A 21686-nucleotide genomic window follows, 5' to 3' on the forward strand; every position below is an offset into this window, starting at 1 on the left:
CTGGACAGCTGCCTCGTAACAAACTATCCCGCAGTTCGCAGTTGCCCAACTCTCCTTTTTTTATGAATGAACCTCCCAGCTTCTCCAGAGGCGGGGCCAGGCAGCTCCCCCTCGCTCCTATTCATTCGCTCCGCCTCCGCCTCCGCGCCGTGCTTGCTGGGATTTGTAGTCCGGCCCCTCCTCTCTTTCCCCGACGCAGGGAGCTGCGAGCCAATGAGACGTCGCGCAGCTGAGCAAGGGGGGAGGCCATTCTGTGTCCCCCCTCCTCGCCGCGCAAGCGCAGTGCGGAGCCCCTCTGCTCTCGTCCTCCCAAGCCCAGGCTGCTGCCGCTGACAACCCCGTTACGCACACGCGCTGTGGGCAGGTGAGGAGCTGCGCGCGCAATGGTGCCCCAATTTCCATGGGGCGTTTTTGCATGAGTCATGGCCCGGGGGCCCCCCTACCCACCTAGCAAGGAGGGGGATGATGATGGCGAGGGCCATAGAAGAAGAAGAATAAGGAGCCTTGCAAGGCGGGGAGGCGGGCGGATCCTGGAACATTTGCACATGTGAATGCAAAAAAGGGGGCCACTTTGGCAGGGGCCGGAGGACCGGGTCTGGTCTCTTCAGTGGGGCTGCAGCAGGCTGGGGAGAGATGTGAGGCTCAATTGAATGTGTGTATAGTTGGATTCTGTCAGGGGCCAAAGCTCCCCCATCAACCCTGTCCTACCAGAGAGGAGGGCTTGGCGTCTCAGTTTGCATGCAACAATTTGCTCCTCTTTTGCTTCCTCTTCTTTTGCTAATGTAGCAAAGTTAGTGTTGCTTTTGTTACGGATACTTTGAGGAGCTCCTAGGGAGATTGCATCTTGCTACTGTATCCGGGTTTGTGTTGTGTATGTTCACAGATAGTTGCATTTTTGCTTTCTCTGCGGACTTGTCAATTCTTGCATTCTGTGTAAGAGGGCTGCTGCCTCTTCTTCAAAGTCCTGGACCAGTTTTGGTCTAGTGTTTCTGAGCATGTGCAGAGATACTTCCCCGTGCCCTAGAATCATGCGTTGAACAACTTACTTTCGTGGAGAAGAGTATTCTCTTGTCTCCCAGGAGACCCTCTGAGCATATCTTGAGTAGAACTGAGCATTGTAACAACAACAACAACGATGATGTTTTATTATTTATACCCCGCCCATCTGGCTGGGCTTCCCCAGCCACTCTGGGCGACTTCCAACCAAATATTAAAATACAGTAATGCATTGTCTTTGGCCTGTAATCTGCCTTGGCTTTCATTTCCCCTATAGCCGCTGCATAGTTTGAGAGATGTTCTGGGACACAATATGTAATGATCGGAGGGAGAGGCTGGTGCTCCGCTTGGTCTACACTGTGATGACACTGTAGACACATCCAATCTCGACAGATGCAGTCCATGAAACTGTGTTGACCATGAAAACATAAGAAAAGGCCTGATGAATGAGGCCAGTGGCCACCTAACCATAGAATCAGTGTTGGCACCTGTCTGTCAATAGACAATAGAGTGTGCCTCCGGAGGTGAAGTCAAACTACTGTGTTAGCAGCACTGAAGTGACTTTAGTGGGGCGCAAGCCTGGGTGGTGTGTCTGAAGGTCCTGGACCTGTCAGATGACCACACACACACACACACACACACAGCCTCACTGATGTGGTCCAAAGGAAAGCAGAACCAGACATTTGGCATCATCTTGGCTGCAGGAGTTGCCGGAAGGAGGCATACAAGGCACCATCCAACTGTCTTAGGATTAGTGTAGGGTTTCCCACTTAGACTTTTCTTCTCCTGAAGATATCCCACAAGGCAGTGGAGGTTTAGGGTCAGAGTTTTCTTCGCCTCTCGTAGAGTTAGAAGGGACTACCTGGGTCATTTACTCCAACCTGTGGTACCTCGGGTTAAGAACTTAATTCGTTCTGGAGGTCCGTTCTTAACCTGAAACTGTTCTTAACCTGAGGTACCACTTTAGCTAATGGGACCTCCCGCTGCTGCACAATTTCTGTTCTCATCCTGAAGCAAATTTCTTAACCCGAGGTATTATTTCTGGGTTAGTGGAGTCTGTAACCTGAAGCGTCTCTAACCTGAGGTACTACTGTATAGGAATCTTTCACCTAACGTGGGGCTCCAACTCCATGACCCCGAGTTTCATGGCTGAGTGGGGATTTGAACCACGGTCTCTCCCAGGTCCTAGTCTGACACTCTAAACACTACTAAACACATCACAAGAACAAATAAAAAAATTCCTTCCAGTAGCACCTTAAAGACCAACTAAGTTAGTTCTTGGTATGAGCTTTCGTGTGCATGCACACTTCTTCAGATACACTGAAACAGAAGTTGCCAGATCCTTCTATATAGTGAGAAGGTGGGGAGGGGTATTACTCAGAAGGGTGGTGGGAATGGGAGATTGGCAGATAGCTGAGATGAGCCTGTTGACGACTCTAAACGACTGCAATAGGTCTTACAGGAAAAGGCAAGGGGTGAGAAGGTGAAAAATGGCTTAGTCATGTATAATGAGATAAGAATCCAATGTCTTTGTTCAGACCAGGTCTCTCCATGGTTTTATGGCAGACCAACACGGCTACCTATCTGTAATCACAAGAACAAATTCATAATAACAGCAGTAAAGCTGCAACACATAACAAATGTAGCGGCATGCAAATAACACACATCTTGGTAGTAACATTCCACCTCCTGGCAGTAGCAAAAACAACAAGGGAGTTTGAATGGATGCCCCTTGGTCCTAGATGTCCTAGCCACTGAGGTTTGTCAGCTACAAATCGGTGAGGATTAAGTGAGTGTGATCAAATGTCTAGGCTTCAACTTTCCCAGAGGAGCACTGACACCTTTGGCCAGGCATAGGCAAGCTCGGCCCTCCAGATGTTTTGAGACTACAATTCCCATCATCCCTGACCACTGATCCTGTTAGCTAGGGATTATGGTAGTTGTAGTCCCAAAACATCTGTTGGGCCGAGCTTGCCTATGCATGCCTTTGGCACTGCCAAACATCCCATAATGTTACTCACTTCCCCTCTCCTGCAGCTGTTTTCACACTTTGGGGGCCCAGGAGCACATAAAGATTTTTTTTTTTTTTGAGCCATGGCATGTAGCCACTCCAAATTACCATAATCTAAGCCTTGAAAAGTACATAGAAAGAGGAAGTGGGAGAGAAAGTCACTCATCCAACTTCCTTCTTCATCTCTCTCTCTATTTCTTCAGGGAGAAAACGGCAGTAAGCACCTTGTGGCCAAGGGCCAAGGGGACAGTGAGTGGGCGGAGGGGACTCAGGTTTTGTGGGCCCCAGGGGAAGACCCCAAGGACACCACTGTGCTCACAAAGTGATCCCTTCCTTATCACAGCAAGTCCACTTTCGAAAAGAAACAGGTTTTTGTTTGCAGTTAGGAAAGTGACTGAGAAATGCAGGGTAAAATGTGTGGAATTGGACCATTTGGGTAGTTGTGTAAGTGACCCGCAAGCAAACCAGGATGAATGCTTGCTGACATATAACCTCCTTGCTAGCAGATCTGAACAGAAGAAAAACCAGATATGATCTACCCCCAGTTTCAGCTTTGCACAAGCATATAAGGATGAATGCTAAGTAAATAGGTTGTCTGGAGGATCCTTTAAAGTCCTTGACTGCATTATGCATTGGTGCTAATAGCAGAAGTGGCTTGGCTTGTACAGTGGTGTCCCGCAAGACGAATGCCTCGCAAGACGGAAAACCCACTAGACGAAAGGGTTTTCCGTTTTTGAGCTGCTTCGCAAGACGATTTTCCCTATGGGCTTGCTTTGCAAGACGAAAACGTCTTGCAAGTGTTCCAATTTCCCCCCACTATTTCCCCCCTTTTTCTAAGATGCTAAGCCGCTAATAGCCTTTTAACCGCTAATCCGCTAATCCTTTAATAGCCGCTAAGCCTTTAATAGCCGCTAAACCGCTAATAGTGCTAATCCGCTAAGGCGCTAATAGGGTTGCTTCGCAAGACGAAAAAACCGCTAGACGAAGAGACTCACGGAACGGATTAATTTCGTCTTGCGAGGCACCACTGTATTTCTTGCTTTGCACCCTCCATTTCTGCAAACTGGATAGGAAGGTAAAACTTCAAACTCAATGCATAATGTTAGGATCACCACTATTTGGGGCCATTGAAGTGCCGCAACATAACTGGTTCTCATGTGAGTTATGAATTGCTCTGGGCTGAAAAGCAGTATAGAAATTAACTGCATTTAGAACATTTCCGTATAGTTTGCATTCAAGCTCATCCTCAAGACGGTTGCATGCTACGAGACCCTATAATTGTCTCAACTTCGGTTTCTCCATCTGCAATGTGGGGACTTTCCCTACAGGGAGGTTGGCAGGGCTGCTGAGGCAACATCTGTGAAGCGCTTTGAACAACAAGTATTTCAAATACAATAATGATCAACTTAATGAAAAAAAGAACTTTCTGATTTGCTGGGCAGTGAGTGCACGAAAGAGAACTTATCTGAGTGTATCTCACCATACCAGGAGCAAGAGTTAAAGGCAGTATTTATTCTTCCTGCAAGAGCAGTGCTGGTATTCCTTCAAGGCTGTGTAAAAAATGATATTGAAAAATAACCCCCCAAGTGGCTTTCTCCTGACCCCCGCCCTTCCCCCATTTTACATAGTGTGGTGAAAATTAAATACACAAACGTCCACTTATTATCTCTTAAAGCTGAATCAGTGGCCTTCAGTCAAAGACACTGAATTGAAAGGCGGCTTTTCTGTGTTGGATGAAAGATGCATGCGAGCGAGACTTACTTTTTGGAGGTCAAGCACTATAAAGAGGACAGATGGCGTCATAGACGGCATTGCTAGCATGGGCTCAGTACAAGGGCAGAAGCTGCTCTTTGGATGGTGTGGAGCAACTGGGTGGTTGTTGCTTTCCAGGAATGGTGAAGCAGTGGGAGGTTGGCACGGTGCAAACACGGTGGCAGAGCCAACCTGGTGCCCCTGCCAGTGAGTTTGCACTAAGCTGACCCCCTCTGCTATCTCCTCCTCCCTTCTTCCGGTAAGTAGCAGCGACTCACCTGCCGGGAGGCTTGTATAATGTTCCTGTTCCACTTGTAATGCCTTTTCTGCACAGGAGGTATGGTTCATGGTGTTTGCCTGGATGACCTCATAGTCTCTGAATTCCCATGCTCTGTCTACTGTTCACTCAGTTATCAGAGCTGGGTAGTTACCCTTTGCTCTCTCTAAGCAAATAAAGGCATTTCCTTTTCATCTTCCAGAAACAGAATGGTATCTACCTTATTCTAAAAAATAAAATCAAAGTTCTAATGGCTCAAACAGAGAAAGAATTGTGTGAGGAAGCAACCACACAGGCCTGGATACAACTTGCATTTACAGTGGTACCTGGGTTCTTGAGCGGCTTAGTTGTCAAACAAATCGGCTCCCAAACACCACAAACCCAGAAGTATGTGTTCCAGTTTGCGAACATTTTTCGGAAGCCGAACGTCCCGATGCTTCTTCCGCTTGGGTGCAGGAAACTCCTGCAGTCAATCAGAAGCTGCGCCTTGGTTTTCAAATGGTTTCAGGAGTCGAACGGACTCCTGGAACGGATTAAGTTCAAGAACCAAGGTATCTCTGTATCTGTATTTATACCATGCGCGGCTTTTTGCAGCAATCTTTTGGCGCTGAATCCGGTACCTGGCTGCTTGGTTACCTTCTGCTGAGTAATGCATGGGCTTGGGACTCAACAAGGCAGTGAGTGAACTATCTGACTCTTGCCTTTGTGAAACTGGAGGACGTCCAGAAAAAGAACGCCAATTTCTCCCTGACTGAGGATTTGGTGGTTTGCTGTGGTGGTGGCTGTCCTACCGGGCAGGGCTGTGTTTTTCTTCTGGGGTCCTTTTAGAGAAAAAATCTCTCCTTTACACATTGGTATCTGTGGGATGTAGAGTCTGTACACAGTTGCAGGAAGGAAAAGAAGAACCCTCATTCCCTTTCCATGGTGCCCTGGTGTGTGACAAAGCTCTGGATTCTTAGCCATTTCATGTTTCTGCGCATTGCTTGGAGCAAAGCAGGTGGACTGTGGAAGCGATTTATGAAAGGAGAGCAAAGGTGGAAGAGAAAAATGCAGTGTTTATGAACATTGGGAAGAAGTATCGTGTAAACACTCTATTTAGTTGTAAATTAATAGGTTTTGTTGTTAGATGAAGCGGTTAGTATGCATCATTACTTGGAGATAATATGAGATAATAGTGGGAAAACTTGCTTTCAATCAGTTTTAATCATCCTTCTTCCTTAGTGATGCAAACTGCCTGGGTATAAATCAGTGATGTGGGTTTTCTGGAAAATTTTGAATTGGAAATTTTCCCCTCTACTCTGTGCCTCGGGTAAACTGCATCAGAAATGTTTTGGTTTGCATCTGAAATTTTTTTGGATGCCTTAGAGAGCAATCTAAATGGGTGCAATTATTTTACTGGCTTACAATAAATAAAGCTTGTCCAGTTTCCTGATGCAGTATTGGCGATTGGATTTCAACCATATTTGAAATTTCGAAAGCAGCAAACTTTCTATGGACAAATTAAGCATTGGGAAATTTTCTGCCCCGTGTAAACCGGTTCACAACAAATGCACCCTAACTTGTTCTCACAGCAGCAGAAGAAGAAGAGTTTGGATTTGATATCCTGCCTTTCACTCCCCTTCAGGAGTCTCAAAGCGGCTAACAATCTCCTTTCCCTTCCTCCCCCACAACAAACACTCTGTGAGGTGAGTGGGGCTGAGAGACTTCAAAGAAGTGTGACTAGCCCAAGGTCACCCAGCAGCTGCATGTGGAGGAGCGGAGGCGCGAACCCGGTTACCCAGATTACGTGACTACCACTCTTAACCACTACACCACACTGGCTCTCAAGCAGCAATTCATTCTTAAGGGAGAGGTACAGGGGTTCACCCAGACACGATTGGATTGGGGGCCAAGTCTGCTTCTTGTGTGATGTTGCCAGGTACAGAGAATCAAGGCTGTTCTGATCACTATAGCATCCTGGGTTCTGTTATTTGGTTGCACTAGAGTGTGGGTGGGGAATTGGTTAGACTCCAGCTCCCATCAGCCCCTGCCAGCATGGAGGTTCCCTGCTAGGAATTATGGGAATTGAAGTCCAATGGCATCTGGAGAGTCACTGGTTCCTACCCCTTCTCTAGAATTGGCAAATATGTTCATTTGGGTGGTTTTTAGTAGTTTAGGTTCCTTATTAGTGCTTAAGAGTGCCCAATGGTGGTGGGGGGGTGTTGTATGTGTGTGTGTGCTATGCAAAAATTACAATTTTCACAGGAAAAACCATGAAACCAGCCAATGTGTCTCTTGATTCCTGCAGCCCCTGCCAGCTCAGCTCTCACCTGCCTCCCTCAGGAGCCAGTGAATCGCAAAACCAGGCACCGGCAAAAATCACGATGCGGGAAAACCGTGAAGCCAGCCAAGTCCTCCACGTAGTTCAATCCTTATTTCAGAATCGTGATGTATCGGTGTCTTGCGATGTTTAGCTGGTGATCTATTGCAATGTTGAAAGCCATTTATCGGCCAGCCCTGGCACTCACAATTTGCCTACCAGATCAAAATGAGCAGATAATAGCAAAGGTTGCTAGGTTCATAGCAGGGGCAATCTGAATAAGGGCCACTAACTGACTGCTGATTCAGGACTTTAAATTGTGCTCTTATACCAAATTTCCTTTTCTGTGTATAGTGTTTTACTGTTGTTATGGCCATTGGCCAATGCGAATAAAGTTTTATCTATCTATCTAACACAGTTTGCCTACCTCGCAGGCTTGTTGTGGGGATACTGGCAGTGGTAATGTCCTTGCTTAGGGGTTTGCTAGACCATTAGCCCAAGTTTCTTGGAGAAAGCTTAACAGGCATGCCTCACGTCACTGTCTCTTTAAAGGGCAGCTTGGTTTGCCACTGAGGTGTTGGGGTGCTTTTGTCTCCCCCCCCCTCACTTTCAGAGGTACATTTGGTGGGAGAGCTAGACAGACCGGGCTTTCAGTGCTTTTTCACAAGAATGTGGAGTGCAGCTGATGTCAGGGTTTCTCAAACTGCCTGAGTGCATTGTGTGTGGCTTCCTGTTTTGCAGTGCTGAGCCACAAGAAAGGCACTTGCGGTTGTGTGCAGAAAGAGGCAATAGGAATGACTTTCACTGAGTCTCTGTTGTACGTATAGTGGTTTCACTTTTGATTCCTCTATGGTGGTTTTATCAGATTGCTGTGTAGTTCTCATGGGTGTGTGTGATTTTTCACAGCTATCCAGTGTGCATATCTGCTGCCTTTGTTTTTATTTTCTCTTCCCCCCCCACGAGAAATACAGAGTTAAAAATACAGTGGTGCCCCGCAAGACGAATGCCCCGCAAGACGGAAAACTCGCTAGACGAAAGAGTTTTCCGTTTTGGAGGTGCTTCGCAAAACGAATTTCCTATGGGCTTGCTTTACAAGACGACAATGTCTTGCGAGTTCCTGCTGGTTTTTTTCCCTCCCCCCCCTTTTTCTAAGCCGCTAAGCCGCTTATCAGCTGATCCGATCAGCAGATAAGCCGCTAAAAGCCGCTAATCCGCTAATCCGTCAATGGGCTTGCTTCGCAAGACGAAAAAACCGCTAGACGAAGAGAATCACAGAACGGATTCTTTTCATCTTGCGAGGCACCACTGTATGACAAACCAATTTGTTCTGCATGCCATATACAACTTCAAGTTGTTATTGTTACTGTTTACAGTGGACCCTCCAGATGCGAATTAAATTCGTTCCGGGGGTCCATACCTAACCTGAAAAGTCCGTAATTGGAGGCGCTGGTTCTGCACACGCGCGGGGCATGATAAAGTGCTACTGCATACATGTGTGGTGCGCAGAGCGCTTCTGCACATGCATGCGCGGCAAAACCTGGACGTATACACTTCTGGGTTTGCCGTGTTCGCAACCTGAATGTTACGCATCCAGAGCGGTACATAACTCGAGGGTCCACTGTATTTATATGCAAACCTTCCAGCATTTCTCCAGTGAAATGAGGGCTGTCCTGTTCCATAATAATAATAAATTATTTATATTATATTATATTATATTATATTATATTATATTATATTATATTATATTATATTATATTATATTATATTATATTATATTTACTCAGCCCACCTGACTGAGTTGCCCCAGCTACTCTGGGCGACTCCCAACATATAGAAAAACATAACAAGACATTAAGCATCCAAAAACTTCCTTACACAGATGTCTCCTAAGGGTTGCATAGTTACTTATCTCCTTTGGCTTGGGGATCACATAACTCCATACCCTCCAACATTTCTCCAATGAAAATAGGGACATCCTTAGGAAAAGCAGGACATTCCAGGATCAAATCAGAAACCGGGATGGCTTCTATGATTTCTGGGACTGTCCCTGAAAAAATGGGGGCCCTTGGAGGTTATGCAGTTCACACTTAAGAGTAATGCACACTTTCTGAAACAATATCCAAAGAAAACATAGACATCCTTCTGTAAATCTGGGACTGTTCCTGGAAAATAGGAACACTTGGAGGGTCTGTTATATGCCGACATTCAGCCACAAAGTCTGCTGGATGCGCTTCACAAGAATAAACAGGTACATTAGGATACAATTTCAAACAAAACGAATTCAGAACATTTCACCCACGTTAAAAGACCAAACACATCCGTCTTCTGACCGAAAAGCAAATAACATGTCCTACAAGGATGTTGTAGTCATGGGGAACCTCACCAAAGGACGGAGGTCTTGTCCATGGCCCTGAAAATCTCTCTCCACAGTACCGAGGGCTAGAACACTTAGTTTTTTGAATGTGTGCTGAGGTTCTGGGCAGGTTGAGCTGAAAATCAGCCTACGTCTTTGAGAGACTTTCCCCTCTACTTTGTGAAAATACTACTTTGCGCTTGGTCTTTGACATGCTCCATAGCAACATGTCTATTTCTGGATTTCAGGAGAGCCGGTGACATTGTAGGTTGCATCAGTTGGAGATAAATATCTATATATTGAAGCATTGGGAACTTACGGAACAGCTCAGTTTAGGTCTGGTGGGAAGTTATTTGGTGCAGAGGGTTGAGGTCTGGGTAAGGCTGTTGACAAACTGGGGAGGCAACACAGATCGGGGATATCTACTGGGCGGATGTCTTCGCTTTTCCGAAGAAACCCTCTAGTTTTGTGATGGATCTCAGTCTCCAGTAACCCAAAGGGGCACTTCTGGTGGCTCCTCACACCCCTGAGGTTTGATTGGTCTTCGCTAGGGACTGAGCCTTTAGTGTGACAGGCCCTGCCCTGTGGAACTGCCTGTCACTAGAGGTTCAGCAGACACTGTCCCTGCCTCTTTCTGACTCCTTCTGTCACTTGTACTGTTCAGATTTGCCTTTGCAGCATGAATATGTCTTTTTAACCTATCAGTACCTGCTGATGTCTTATTGGTTTTTAAAATTATGCTTTTATGGGTATTTATGAACTAATGCTCTTATGTACGTGGTAAGCTACAATCTCAGCATAGGATTTCCCACCATGTATATATATTAGCACCAAGCTCTGGTTGGTTGATCCTGGAGTTACAGTTAAAAAATCAAAGTAGATCCAACAGGTCTGAAGTCTGCCCATGGTATTCCTTTTGCTGCTTGCTAAAAGCTTTCTTGTTTTGGTCGGCGGTTCGAATCCCCATGACGGGGTGAGCTCCCGTTGCTCGGTCCCTGCTCCTGCCAACCTAGCAGTTCGAAAGCACATCAAAGTGCAAGTAGATAAATAGGTACCGCTCCGGTGGGAAGGTAAACAGCATTTCCATGCGCTGCTCTGGTTCTCCAGAAGCAGCTTAGTCATGCTGGCCACATGACCCAGAAGCTGTACTCCAGCTCCCTTGGCCAATAAAGCGAGATGAGCGCCGCAACCCCAGAGTCGGCCACAACTGGACGTAATGTTCAGGGGTCCCTTTACCTTTACCTTTACCCAGGCGTTTAGAAATGCTGGTGTGAATTTTAATTTGATTCGGTATTTTAACTTTTTGTATGTTTTAAAGCACAGTTGCAGATTTTCCTTGGCTTTATTGTTTTATATTTTTGTAAACCGCTTGTGAGGCTTTTGTGTTTTCTTTGCAATCAAGCGGTGTATAACTTTTATCAAATAAATAAAAAATTCCATACTGATTGGCTGTGCATACCTATACAGTCATACCTCACGCTGCGTCCTCTTCAGGTTACGTCTTCTCAAGTTGCTTCCCTCAGCAACCCGGAAGTACCAGAACGGTTACTTCTGGGTTTTGCCGCTCGCGCATACGCAGAAGCGCTAGATCACGCAGCGCACATGCACAGACGCATCGGTTCTGTGTGCGAACGCTTTGAGTTGCGGACTTGCGTCTGGGACGGGTTACGTCCGCAACTCGAGGTTCCATTGTATATGTGTGAGCATGCATGGCAGCCCAAACTGTAGACTGGCCTTTTTACAAAGGGAAGAGCTTTGTGTGAAGAAACCAGCTCGATATATTTCTCTTCGGCTGCAAAATTCCCCAGATATGAATGCCCCCCTGCAGTGCTTACCCACAGTTGCAGAGCGTCTGAAACCTAATTCATACAAATGCTGGAAGAGGACTGGTGCCTTTTTTTTTTTTGTTCGGAGCCATAAAAGTTTCATTAGGCCTTGTAAAACACACCCAATTTTGCTCTTCCTCGGGCCTGAAATAGAAACTTTGGTCTAAACTACTAGATAATATTCTCTCGGCTCACAATGCCGCTCAATACTTAAACAATAAGAATTGATCCTGCAAGGAATTAAAATGCTGCTTGCTTTTCTCCTGTGACACGATCTAACCAAAATAAAGTGCTTCACCCAGAGGCATAAAATACAGAAGCAAATACTGAAGTCACGGCTAGGCTCTGAGCCACATCGAGAGGGAGGCTAAAATTGTGACATATGGGAGATGCTCAGATACAGCTGTTTGGAGCCTTACTGCAAGCCCTTGATATAAGCTGAGAGGTGCTTAGGCCTTCAAGATATCTGTGCCTGTTCAAAGCCAGAGACCAAGACACCCCACACAACCAGGAAGACAGGAGCTGCCTTGCTAAATTCCATCCCTGTTCCTTCAGGTTCTTCTCAGTGTCTGAGTCCTCCAAACCATGACTTGTACCAGCCTTCTCCATTGTGCTGCCCTCCAGATGTTTTGGACTATAATTCCCATTAGCACTGCCCAGCACAGCCAGTAATAGGAATGGTGGGAATTCATAGAGTTGGAAGGGAACCCAAGGGTCATCTAGTCCAACCCCCCAACCAACCTTTGCTTAAAAACCTTCAATGAAGGAGAGTCCACAACCTCCTGAGGGAGACCGTTCCACGGTCTAACAATTCTCACTGTCAGAATTTTTTTCCTGATTTTAGTCTGAATTTCCTTTTTTTTGGTAATATTGTACATTGGTTTGCACCCTACACTCTGGAGCAGGAGAAAACAGGCTTGCTCCATCTCCCACTTCAGCCCTTCAGGTGTTTGAAGATGGCTATCGTATCTCCTCCTCCGTCTCCTTTTCCCCCAGGCTAAACATACCAAGCTCTTTCAACCGTTCCTCATATGTCTTGGTTTCAACCTGGATAGCTTGCTAGAAGGTTGCACGCAGTCCTGTGGGTCTTTAGCCTGGAGATGTTTCCCATTGGGTTGTGCGGTTGGTGCAATGGTCTAAACCACTGAGCCTCTTGGGCTTGCTGACCAGAAGGTCAGCGGTTCAAATCCGCACAATGGGTTGAGCTCCCATTGCTCTGTGTGGTGTAGTGGTTAAGAGCGGTGGACTCGTAATCTGGTGAACTGGGTTCGATTCCCCGCTCCTCCACATGCAGCTGCTGGGTGACCTTGGGCTAGTTACACTTCTTTGAAGTCTCTCAGCCTCACTCACCTCACAGTGAAGTCTCTCAGCCTCACTCACACTCACAGTGTTTGTTGTGGGGGAGGAAGGGAAAGGAGTTTGTGAGCCGCTTTGAGACTCCTTAGGGTAGTGATAAAGCGGGATATCAAATCCAAACTCCTCCTACTCCCCGTCCTCTTCTTCTTCTTCTTCTGTCCCAGCTCCTGCCAACCTAGCAGTTTGAAAGCATACCAGTGGAAGTAGATAAATAGGTACCGCTGCGGCGGGAAGGTAATCAGCGTTTTCATGCTCTCTGGTTTTCGGCACGGTGTTCCATTGCGGCAGAAGCGGTTTAGTCCTGCTGGCCACATGACCTGGAAAACTATCTGTGGACAAATGCCGGCTCCCTTGGCCTGAAAGCGAGATGAGTGCCACAACCCCATAGTCGCCTTTGATGGGACTTAACCATCCAGGGATCCTTTACCTTTACCTTGCTGTTGGAAGTGGGTGTTCTACTTTGCAACTTACCTGGGAATTCATTTTGCAGGAAGGATGCTCAGCTGTGTGACTGCACTGTCTCATTTTCACTGCCTTCCTCAGCTGGCTAGAGAAAAGACTTTGTCCCTCATAACCGGTGTTTGAAACTCAGATATATAAGCTAGGTGTCAAATGGTACCTTAAACCTAGGTTACAGTCCCCATAATGGACTGCCCGTTCGCCAGGGGGTTGGAATAGAGGACCCTTGGAGTCCCTTCCAACGCTACGGTTCTATGATTCTATTATCTCAACTACATTGCTTGACAGTAGCTTGCTCTTACAACAATTCACTATACAAGAAGGAGGAACCTACACAATGGAAATGGAAAAGGAAAAGGAAAAGGTATTAGGGACTAAGTCAAATGTTTTTAAACTGTGGTTGCCAGCCTGGTGCCAGAAATCTCCATATGGTTGCAATTGGACCCGTTCCAGTAGCAAAACGCACCTGGCGAATTTTTTTAAAAAAATATTTTTTATTAGTTTTTTAACATATCGTTTCCAACATTCATATTACATAACATCTTATCTTATACAATATTTTTGACTTCCGTCAACACCTCTGATGATTTTCCATTCTTCATCACTTACTCTGCATTTCTTAATTTCTCTATTACTCTTAGTTATCATTAACTAATAATTCTCCTCATAGTCTTACTTCTAATATTTCAAATAGCCCTCCTTACAAAACTTCTTGCAGTCCCACTAACGTAATCTCTTCATTACTATAACTTTTCAAATAATTCATATATTTACTCCAGTCTTCTAAGAATCTCTGGTCCCGCAGGTTTTGAATCCTTCCTGTTAATTTATCTAATTCTGCATGGTCCATCAATTTCGTCCTCCATTCTTCTTTTGTTGGTAGTTGTGCGCCTGGTGAATTTTGACCACTAAAATATGTGGACATTGAATAAAAGGAAAGGTTGGAAGATTCAGGGCATGTAGAAGGAAGTACACTTAGATAATCTGCGGAACTCCCTCCCACATGAAGAAATGATGGCTATCCACCTTGTTGTTGTTTAGTCGTTTAGTCATGTCCAACTCTCTGTGACCCCATGGACCAGAGCATGCCAGGCACTCCAGTCTTCCACTGCCTCCCGCAGTTTGGTCAAACTCATGCTGGTAACTTCGAGAACACTGTCCAACCATCTCGTCCTCTGTGATCCCCTTCTCCTTGTGCCCCCCATCTTTCCCAACATCAGGGTCTTTTCCAGGGAGTCTTCTCTTCTCATGAGATGGCCAAAGTCTTTGAGCCTCAGCTTCAGAATCTGTCCTTCCAGTGAGCACTCAGGGCTGATTTCCTTCAGAATGGAGAGGTTTGATCTTCTTGCAGTCCATGGGACTCTCAAGAGTCTCCTCCAGCACCATAATTCAAAAGCTATCCACCTAGACAGTTTTAAAAGAGGATTAGACAAATTCGTGGAGGAGAGGGCTATCGATGGCTACTAGTTGCAATGGCCTTGTTCTAACTCCATGGTTGGGAAGCAGCAGTGTTCCTGAACGCCAGTTGCTGGAAACTGGAAGAGAGGTTGTGGTCAAATCCTGCTTGCAGGTTTCCCACAGGCAAGCCACGGTGAGAAGAGGGTGCTGGAGTGGGGGACTTCCGGGTTGGTGCCTCCAGTAATGGCGGAATTCCTCTGATCGGGTGGAATTTGCCTCGTGGGAATCTGGGTCTGGCTGCCACGGTGAAGGTGGAGACCCACAAAAAATCACAGGCTGGAGAAGCCTGTGAGCGTGGGATTCGGCGGGCACCCTTTGCGCCTCCTCTACTCATGGGGAAACCCGGTTTCGGGGATCCGGAGCGAAGTGGGGTGAGTGGCGCGGTGCTTCGAATCGTCTGCTTCTTCCACGGAGCGAAGCCGCATAGCTGCTACCGGAGAGCACTGACTTTTTCCTGTGGACAATTTGACATCAAAGTAATTACCCGTGAGTAGAACTGAAACGGGAGAATTGGATTTTTAAACGTTTAATTTGGCATCGAAACGGGGAGGTTCAATACAGGAAGTCCACCTTCCCCTTTTGTAAATAGACTGAGCAATGAGGCTGCAAGCTGAAGTCTTGGAAAGCCTTTCATAAAAGACTAAATTTCCATCAGTAAAGAACATTAAATCCCCCCCCCCCTTGGAGGCAGGAGAAGAGGGGGGGAAGTTGTGGACTGAGTATGCCTGCAGGAGAGAGCGAAGAGAGCTAAAATACCGCCGCTCTGTCCCTGGAAACGGGCTGCTAGCAGGACTGACGTCTTTTGGAATGTTCATTGACAGCGTTTAGATCGTTCATTGACAGCTAGCTAAATAAGAGAAATACCGTATTTTTTGCACCATAACACTCACTTTTTTCCTCCTAAAAAGTAAGGGGAAATGTCTGGTGCGTGTTATGGAGGGAATGCCTACGGGTGGCATGCCTACGGATTTTCCTCCTCTAAAAACTACGTGCGTGTTATGGTCGGGTGCGTGTTATAGAGCGAAAAATACGGTACATTGTTTCTACTGTCTCCGGCTGCCTTTAAAAAGGAGTAAAAGTAACTGAAAACTGAACCTAACTTTGTTTGAACTGTGTTTAAAAGAAGACATTATTGACTAATATAAATAGAAACTGTTTCCCTCTAGTGGAAGCCTTTGAAACTGGTTGCTTTACAAGAGCTGGGCTAGGGGAATTTCCAGCTGCAAGATAAAAACTGTGAGACTCTGGGACTGACCTTGAATCTTTTAAGTGTCATGGCAAATGGAGAGGGAAAAACAGACCAGTCAATTGCTGAAAAAACATTAAGGTCTGGGAAGACTTGGCAGCAACCCAGGAGAGACTCAACATCAGGCGTCCCTGCTTCTTCTGCTGCTGCTTTTGTACCAGTACAATCTAAACAAAGAGGATTGTCGACAGAAGAGGCACTAGCGGCTGCATTAGTTAAGATAAATGATTCATTGGAACAGCTTAACAAGAAAGCAGATGTGCAAACGTGAAAGTGGATGCTGCAACTATTAAAATTGACTTAAATACAGAAAGTATAAATGATCTGGGACAAAAGGTGAATACCAATACAGAAACCATCCAGAAATTGATACAGGAATCTACTTTGATACGGCAGACTGCGGAGGAAGCCAGGGAGAAAGCCGTTGCTGCTGAATGTAAAGTAATACAATTGGAGAGAGAGAGAGTCCCAGCCCTACAGAGGCAACTTGATGGGCATAAGTTGATGCTTCCTATGACTGAACTTAAAGAAAAACAGACAAATCTGAGGATCAGAGCCCTACCCGAATTGGAGAAGGAAAGCTTGATAGACTTTCTCACACAGGAATTTGCTGACTTTTGGGACCTGGACTTGGGCCAAGAAGAGTTTAGAATTGTGAGGGCCTTCAGACTTGGAAGAGGAGGGAAAAAAGAGAAGAATAGAATAAGAGACGGCTTGATCACCCTTCGAACTAAAAAAGAGAGAGATAGAATCTTGGGTTGGCACTGCCAGAAGAACTTGGAAGTACAACAGTCAAGAGTGAAAATTTTTGAAGACGTCCCAAAATATCTTTTGGATTTTGGGCCTAACTACGGAGATATTGTTGCCCTGTTGAGAAGGAACATCTTTAGGTGGGAGTTTCCCCAAGGTCTATCTTTCAGTTTCAAAGGAAGGAAAATAAAAATAAGATCAGTAGAAGATAAAGTAAAGTTTTTGTATAAATACGAAGAAGATCTGCAGAAGGGACTTGGAAAAGAGCCAAGAGCATCGGATAGAAGATCACCAGGTTGATGGACTATATGGAACTGGCGGAAATGACTGGCAGAATCCGAGACCAGGGAGAAGAGTCGGTGGAAGAAGACTGGAAAAAGTTTAAAGACTATTTATAGAAATAATGTAAAATTAATGAATGTTAGAAAAATGTTGGAATGAAGTTATATGGCTTTAGTAGAAATGTTATAAGGAATTAAGTATAAATAGATTAATAGAGTATTAAGGGGAAAAATAAGGTTAGAATGTGTTAGGATGATTATAGGATAGAAAACAGAGGAAGATGGAAAGGAATTGCTGAGACAATTAATAGAAGTGGAATACAAAAAGGGAGGTGTGAGGAGGTCAATGAAAGATAAGTTACTGAAATTGTTTGATGTGTTTAAAACTGTTTTTGTTTTGTTTTGTTAGTTTAATGTGTTAGTGTCATGTAGTGTTTTTGTATTGTATTGTTTTTGTTGTATTGTATTGTTCATTTTTTTTCCCTTTAGTGCTTAAATTGTTGGAAAAGTAATAAATATTATTTTCAAAAAAAAAAGAAAAGAAAAAGAGAAGAGGGTGCTGGATTAAATAGGCTACTGACCTGTTCCAGCAGGCTCATTTTATGCTCTTAGGTTTTCTGAATGGCTGGTGCCCAGCCTCTGGCAAAAGACTTGATGCTATCTTCAGAAACACCGAGAGTCCAAAACGAAGCGTGCACGATGCTTTCTTTTGCAGACCTTGTCCTGTTTCCCGTGAGCATCCTCCTCTAATTAAATTGACATTTCTCCTAGCCAATGGGCCGACACAGAATGCCACATTACAACTCCTGAGTTTTTTGCTGTTGCGTTGAGACGGCATTTGCTATGCCAGAGCTGATAGTTCGAGCCATTTAAGTTAACTGTAGTGACTCAGACTCAGCCTACATCTCTGACCTTACATCGCACAGCTTCTCCCTCCCACTTTGGCATTCCCTGCTTAGCTTCTCCCACTCTTCTCCCTGTGCCGCTGCCTCCCCTGTTCTCCCAGTGCCAGAATACTCTGCCGATTCCCGTTATCCAAGGTACAAGACTCTTCACTTGCCCTGTGAAATGCACAGTTCCTTCCTTCCTTCCTTCCTTCAGCCCTGACACTGAGATCCAGCACTGAGGGCCTTCTGGCTGTTCCCTCACTGCGAGAAGCCAAGTTACAGGGAACCAGGCAGAGGGCCTTCTCGGTGGTGGCACCCGCCCTGTGGAACGCCCTCCCACCAGATGTCAAGGAAATAAACAACTACCTGACTTTTAGAAGACATCTGAAGGCAGCCCTGTTTGGGGAAGTTTTTAATGTTTGATATTTTATTCTGTTTTTAATATTCTGTTAGGAGCTGCCCAGATGGGCGGGGTATGAATAATAAATTATTATTTAATAATAATATTTTTATTATTTATACCCTGCCCTTCCCGGTTCATAAACTGGGCTGAGGGCGGCTAACAACAAATTGTAAAAGCAGCATAAAATACAGTACAAAAACATGAATAACAATAAAATTCAAAGTTCAGAAATCAATTTAGGGGAAATCCATTTAATAAGCATTAGGTAATCCCCAGGGCTAGCTGGCTGAATTAGTCCTACTTGGGCCAGTGAGGAGGCCAGGGGAGAATTAGCTGTGGGGTCTCAGAGTGGGTGATCTTCATAAAAGGGGAGGGGGAGGGAAGAAGGGGAATAAAAGATCAGGCTGACTTCAGATTAAAGGCCAAGTGGAATAGCTCTGTCATAAGACCCGACGGAAGGAGGTTAAACCCTGCAGGGCCCTAGTCTCATGGGACAGAGCATTCCACCAGGTTGGAGCCATCACTGAAAAGGCCCTGGCCCTGGTGGAGGATAGTCTGGCTTCCTTAGGGCCCGGGACTTCTAAACTATGGTTATTCATGGACCTTAAGGTCCTCTGCGGGGCATACAAGGAGAGGCGGTTCCGTAAATACGAGGACCCTAAGCCTTCTTCCCCCTTCTCCCCCCTCCCCCTCCATCTCCAGTGCTGCTTATGGAGCTGAGCTGGACAGAGTGTAAAGTTTGGCAAAGGGAGAAGATGGTAAGAACAAAGGACAATAGTCCCACTTCACGGAACACAGTAACATGAACATCCTGTCTCAGTCATTTCCCACTCTGTGAAGTCAAAACATATAACGTCATGTGAAAGACAACAATCCCATGACTGCAATCACGGAGCAGGAATTCTAACAGTGGCCACATTCTGCTCAAGCTGTATTGTCTTCAAGGGAAGCCCCATGTAGAGTGCATTGGAGTAGTCCAGATGGGAGGTCCCTAGAGCTTGGGCAACAAAGGTCAGGCTATCCCAATCCATAGCTGCTGTTCTGCCCACACCTCTTGCCCCTGGGTTGGTAACTTGGAGTTCCAGATCTTGTAGAGCAGTTCCTGTTCACTGATACCCTCCTGTAGGCATGCGTCCATGTTCTCCTTCCCTCTTCAGAACCAGACGCCCCTGTTCGGACATGATTTGTTTCATTACAGCTTGCACCAGAGATGTTCCTGGTGTCTCAGTGGCCGGATAGCTTCCTGTCAAGAGTTCATGTAAAGTGTGGCAATTAAATCTCCCACAGATCTCTCCTCTTGCTGCATTTGTGGTTCAGAAGGATAGATGCAAAGTTAATGGCTGGAACCGTCCTTTAGATCATTCTCATCCCTGGCCCTGGGTGCAGGTCAGGTTCTCTGGTGGAGGGCATCTCTGATAATTGCTCTTGGCTGCAATCAAAGCTGCTGGCTGCTTAAAGCTGGTTTTAGATTTAACTCTCAGTCATAAGTCACTGAGCAAAGGCTCCGCCGCCCTGTGCTTTCAGCAAGGGAAAATGTAGATGAAATGGAACTTTGCTGACACACTGGCTGCAAATGGTTCCATTTAATAAAATGCTGCGCCTTGCTGTTTCCCCCCCTCTTCGCCTCGCTATTTATTACCCATTCACCTGCCTTGAAATGGGACATATAATCTTTGATCAATTGGGTTGGTAAAGTTTTATATAGAGAGAAAGGGGGAGAGATGCTGCACCTCTGCTGAAATACAAGTTTGTAACTTTCCATGCTCATTTTCCTATAATTAACTCTCCTTTTTGGTCTAACTTACTGACTTTCATAGAACTGTGAAGTTGGGAGGGACTCTGAGGTTCATCTAGTCCAAGCCGCTGCTATTTATTTATTTTGTTAAATATATGTTTTTTGATATCTGACGAAAACACAGAAAGTAATACAATAATTTGGAATTGTGTGTGAAAAAATAGTAGAAATAATAATACAGTGAGTTTAATCGGAAGTCAAATGTGTTTATTTTGTGTTTTCTTTCTTTTTTTTTTCTTTTTTCCTTTCCACCCTCTTTTCCCCCTTCCTTTTCTCTTTTCTTTTTTGTGCCTCCTTTCTTGGTCTTCCGCTTTTTGATTTGTTAAGAAAGAGATAAAAGTGCAATATGAAAACTTCAGTAAGTTCAAAGTGATGTTGTGTAATTTTTCTATTATTATTTTTATATTGTTAAAATTGGTTAATTGTTATGAATTGATGTAACAATTACTGCGGTCTTTTCCTTTGTTGTTGTTGAATTCTAAATAAAGTATTCTTCTTCTTTAAAACAACAACAACAAAATAGTCCAACCCCCTGCAATGCCAGAATATGCAGCTGTCCCATGCAGGAACCGAACCTGCAACTTTGGCATTATCAGCCCCATGCTCTATCCAACTCCGGGTTTCCTTCAGGCATCTGGTTGGCTGCTGTGAGAACAGGATTCTGGGCTAGATGGACCTTTGGCCTGATCCAGCACAGCTCTTCTTATCTTGTAGCGCTGGAACTCACAGTCGTCCAATGGAGCTGAATGTTGGAAGACTAAGGGCAGATAAAATAAGGGACTTCTTCACAAGGCACATGTCAGGTGTGCGTGCAGGAGCCAGGCCCTGTGACCAATAGGACTTTGCAGGACTGGGGCCTTCCTAAGTTTGTTCTGAAGAGGCAAGGCGCGGCCTCACAGGTGAGGCTGATTGGTAACTCACAGCACCTGGTGGCAAGAGCTGGGAAGGGATATAAGGTCAGCGTTTCCCTTCGGCTCTTTGCCACAGCAACACGCTTCCTGCCTTGCTGTGTTTGGCTTCTTGCTTCCTGATCCTTGAACCTCGGCTTCTTGACTCCTTGCTTCTTGATCCCCGGACCCCTGACTTCCTGACTTCTTGCTTCCTGACTCTCGGACCCTTGGCTTCTTGATGCCTTGCTTCTTGATCCTCAGACCCCTGACTTCATGACTCCTGGCTTCTGGACCCCCATTCCTGCTCCCACCTCACCATCTTGCCCCTGGTCCTGATGTCCCCTGCCGGGACTTCGATCACCCATGAACTGGACCGTGACAGCACATAATTAACTGTGGAACTTCCTGCCACAGGAGGTAGCAATGGTCATGAACTTGGATGGCTTTAAAAGAGGATTAGACAAATTCATCAAGCAGAGATCTATTGATAGCTACTAGCCATGATGGCTGTGCTTCCAGCAGGAGGCAGCAAGGCTTCTGAATACCAGTTGGTGGAAACCACAGGAGGTGAGAGGACTCTGGTGCACGAATTCCGCTTGCTGGCTTTCCGCAGGTAACTGTTTGTCCTCTGTGAAAGCAGCATGCTA

General features: G+C 45.6%; 1 protein-coding gene across 1 annotated transcript in view; it reads left to right on the forward strand.

Moving 5' to 3' along the window:
* Positions 1-232: 232 nt before the first annotated feature.
* Positions 233-21686, forward strand: part of TSNARE1 (t-SNARE domain containing 1) — a 401022-nt gene continuing 379568 nt past the window's right edge. The window contains exon 1 of the mRNA XM_083517030.1: positions 233-364. The gene's annotated coding sequence lies outside the window, so the exon portion shown is untranslated. The remainder of the gene's footprint in view (positions 365-21686) is intronic.

Source organism: Podarcis liolepis, assembly GCF_965112155.1.
Source record: "Podarcis liolepis genome assembly, chromosome: 8".
Classification (NCBI taxonomy): Eukaryota; Metazoa; Chordata; class Lepidosauria; order Squamata; family Lacertidae; genus Podarcis; species Podarcis liolepis.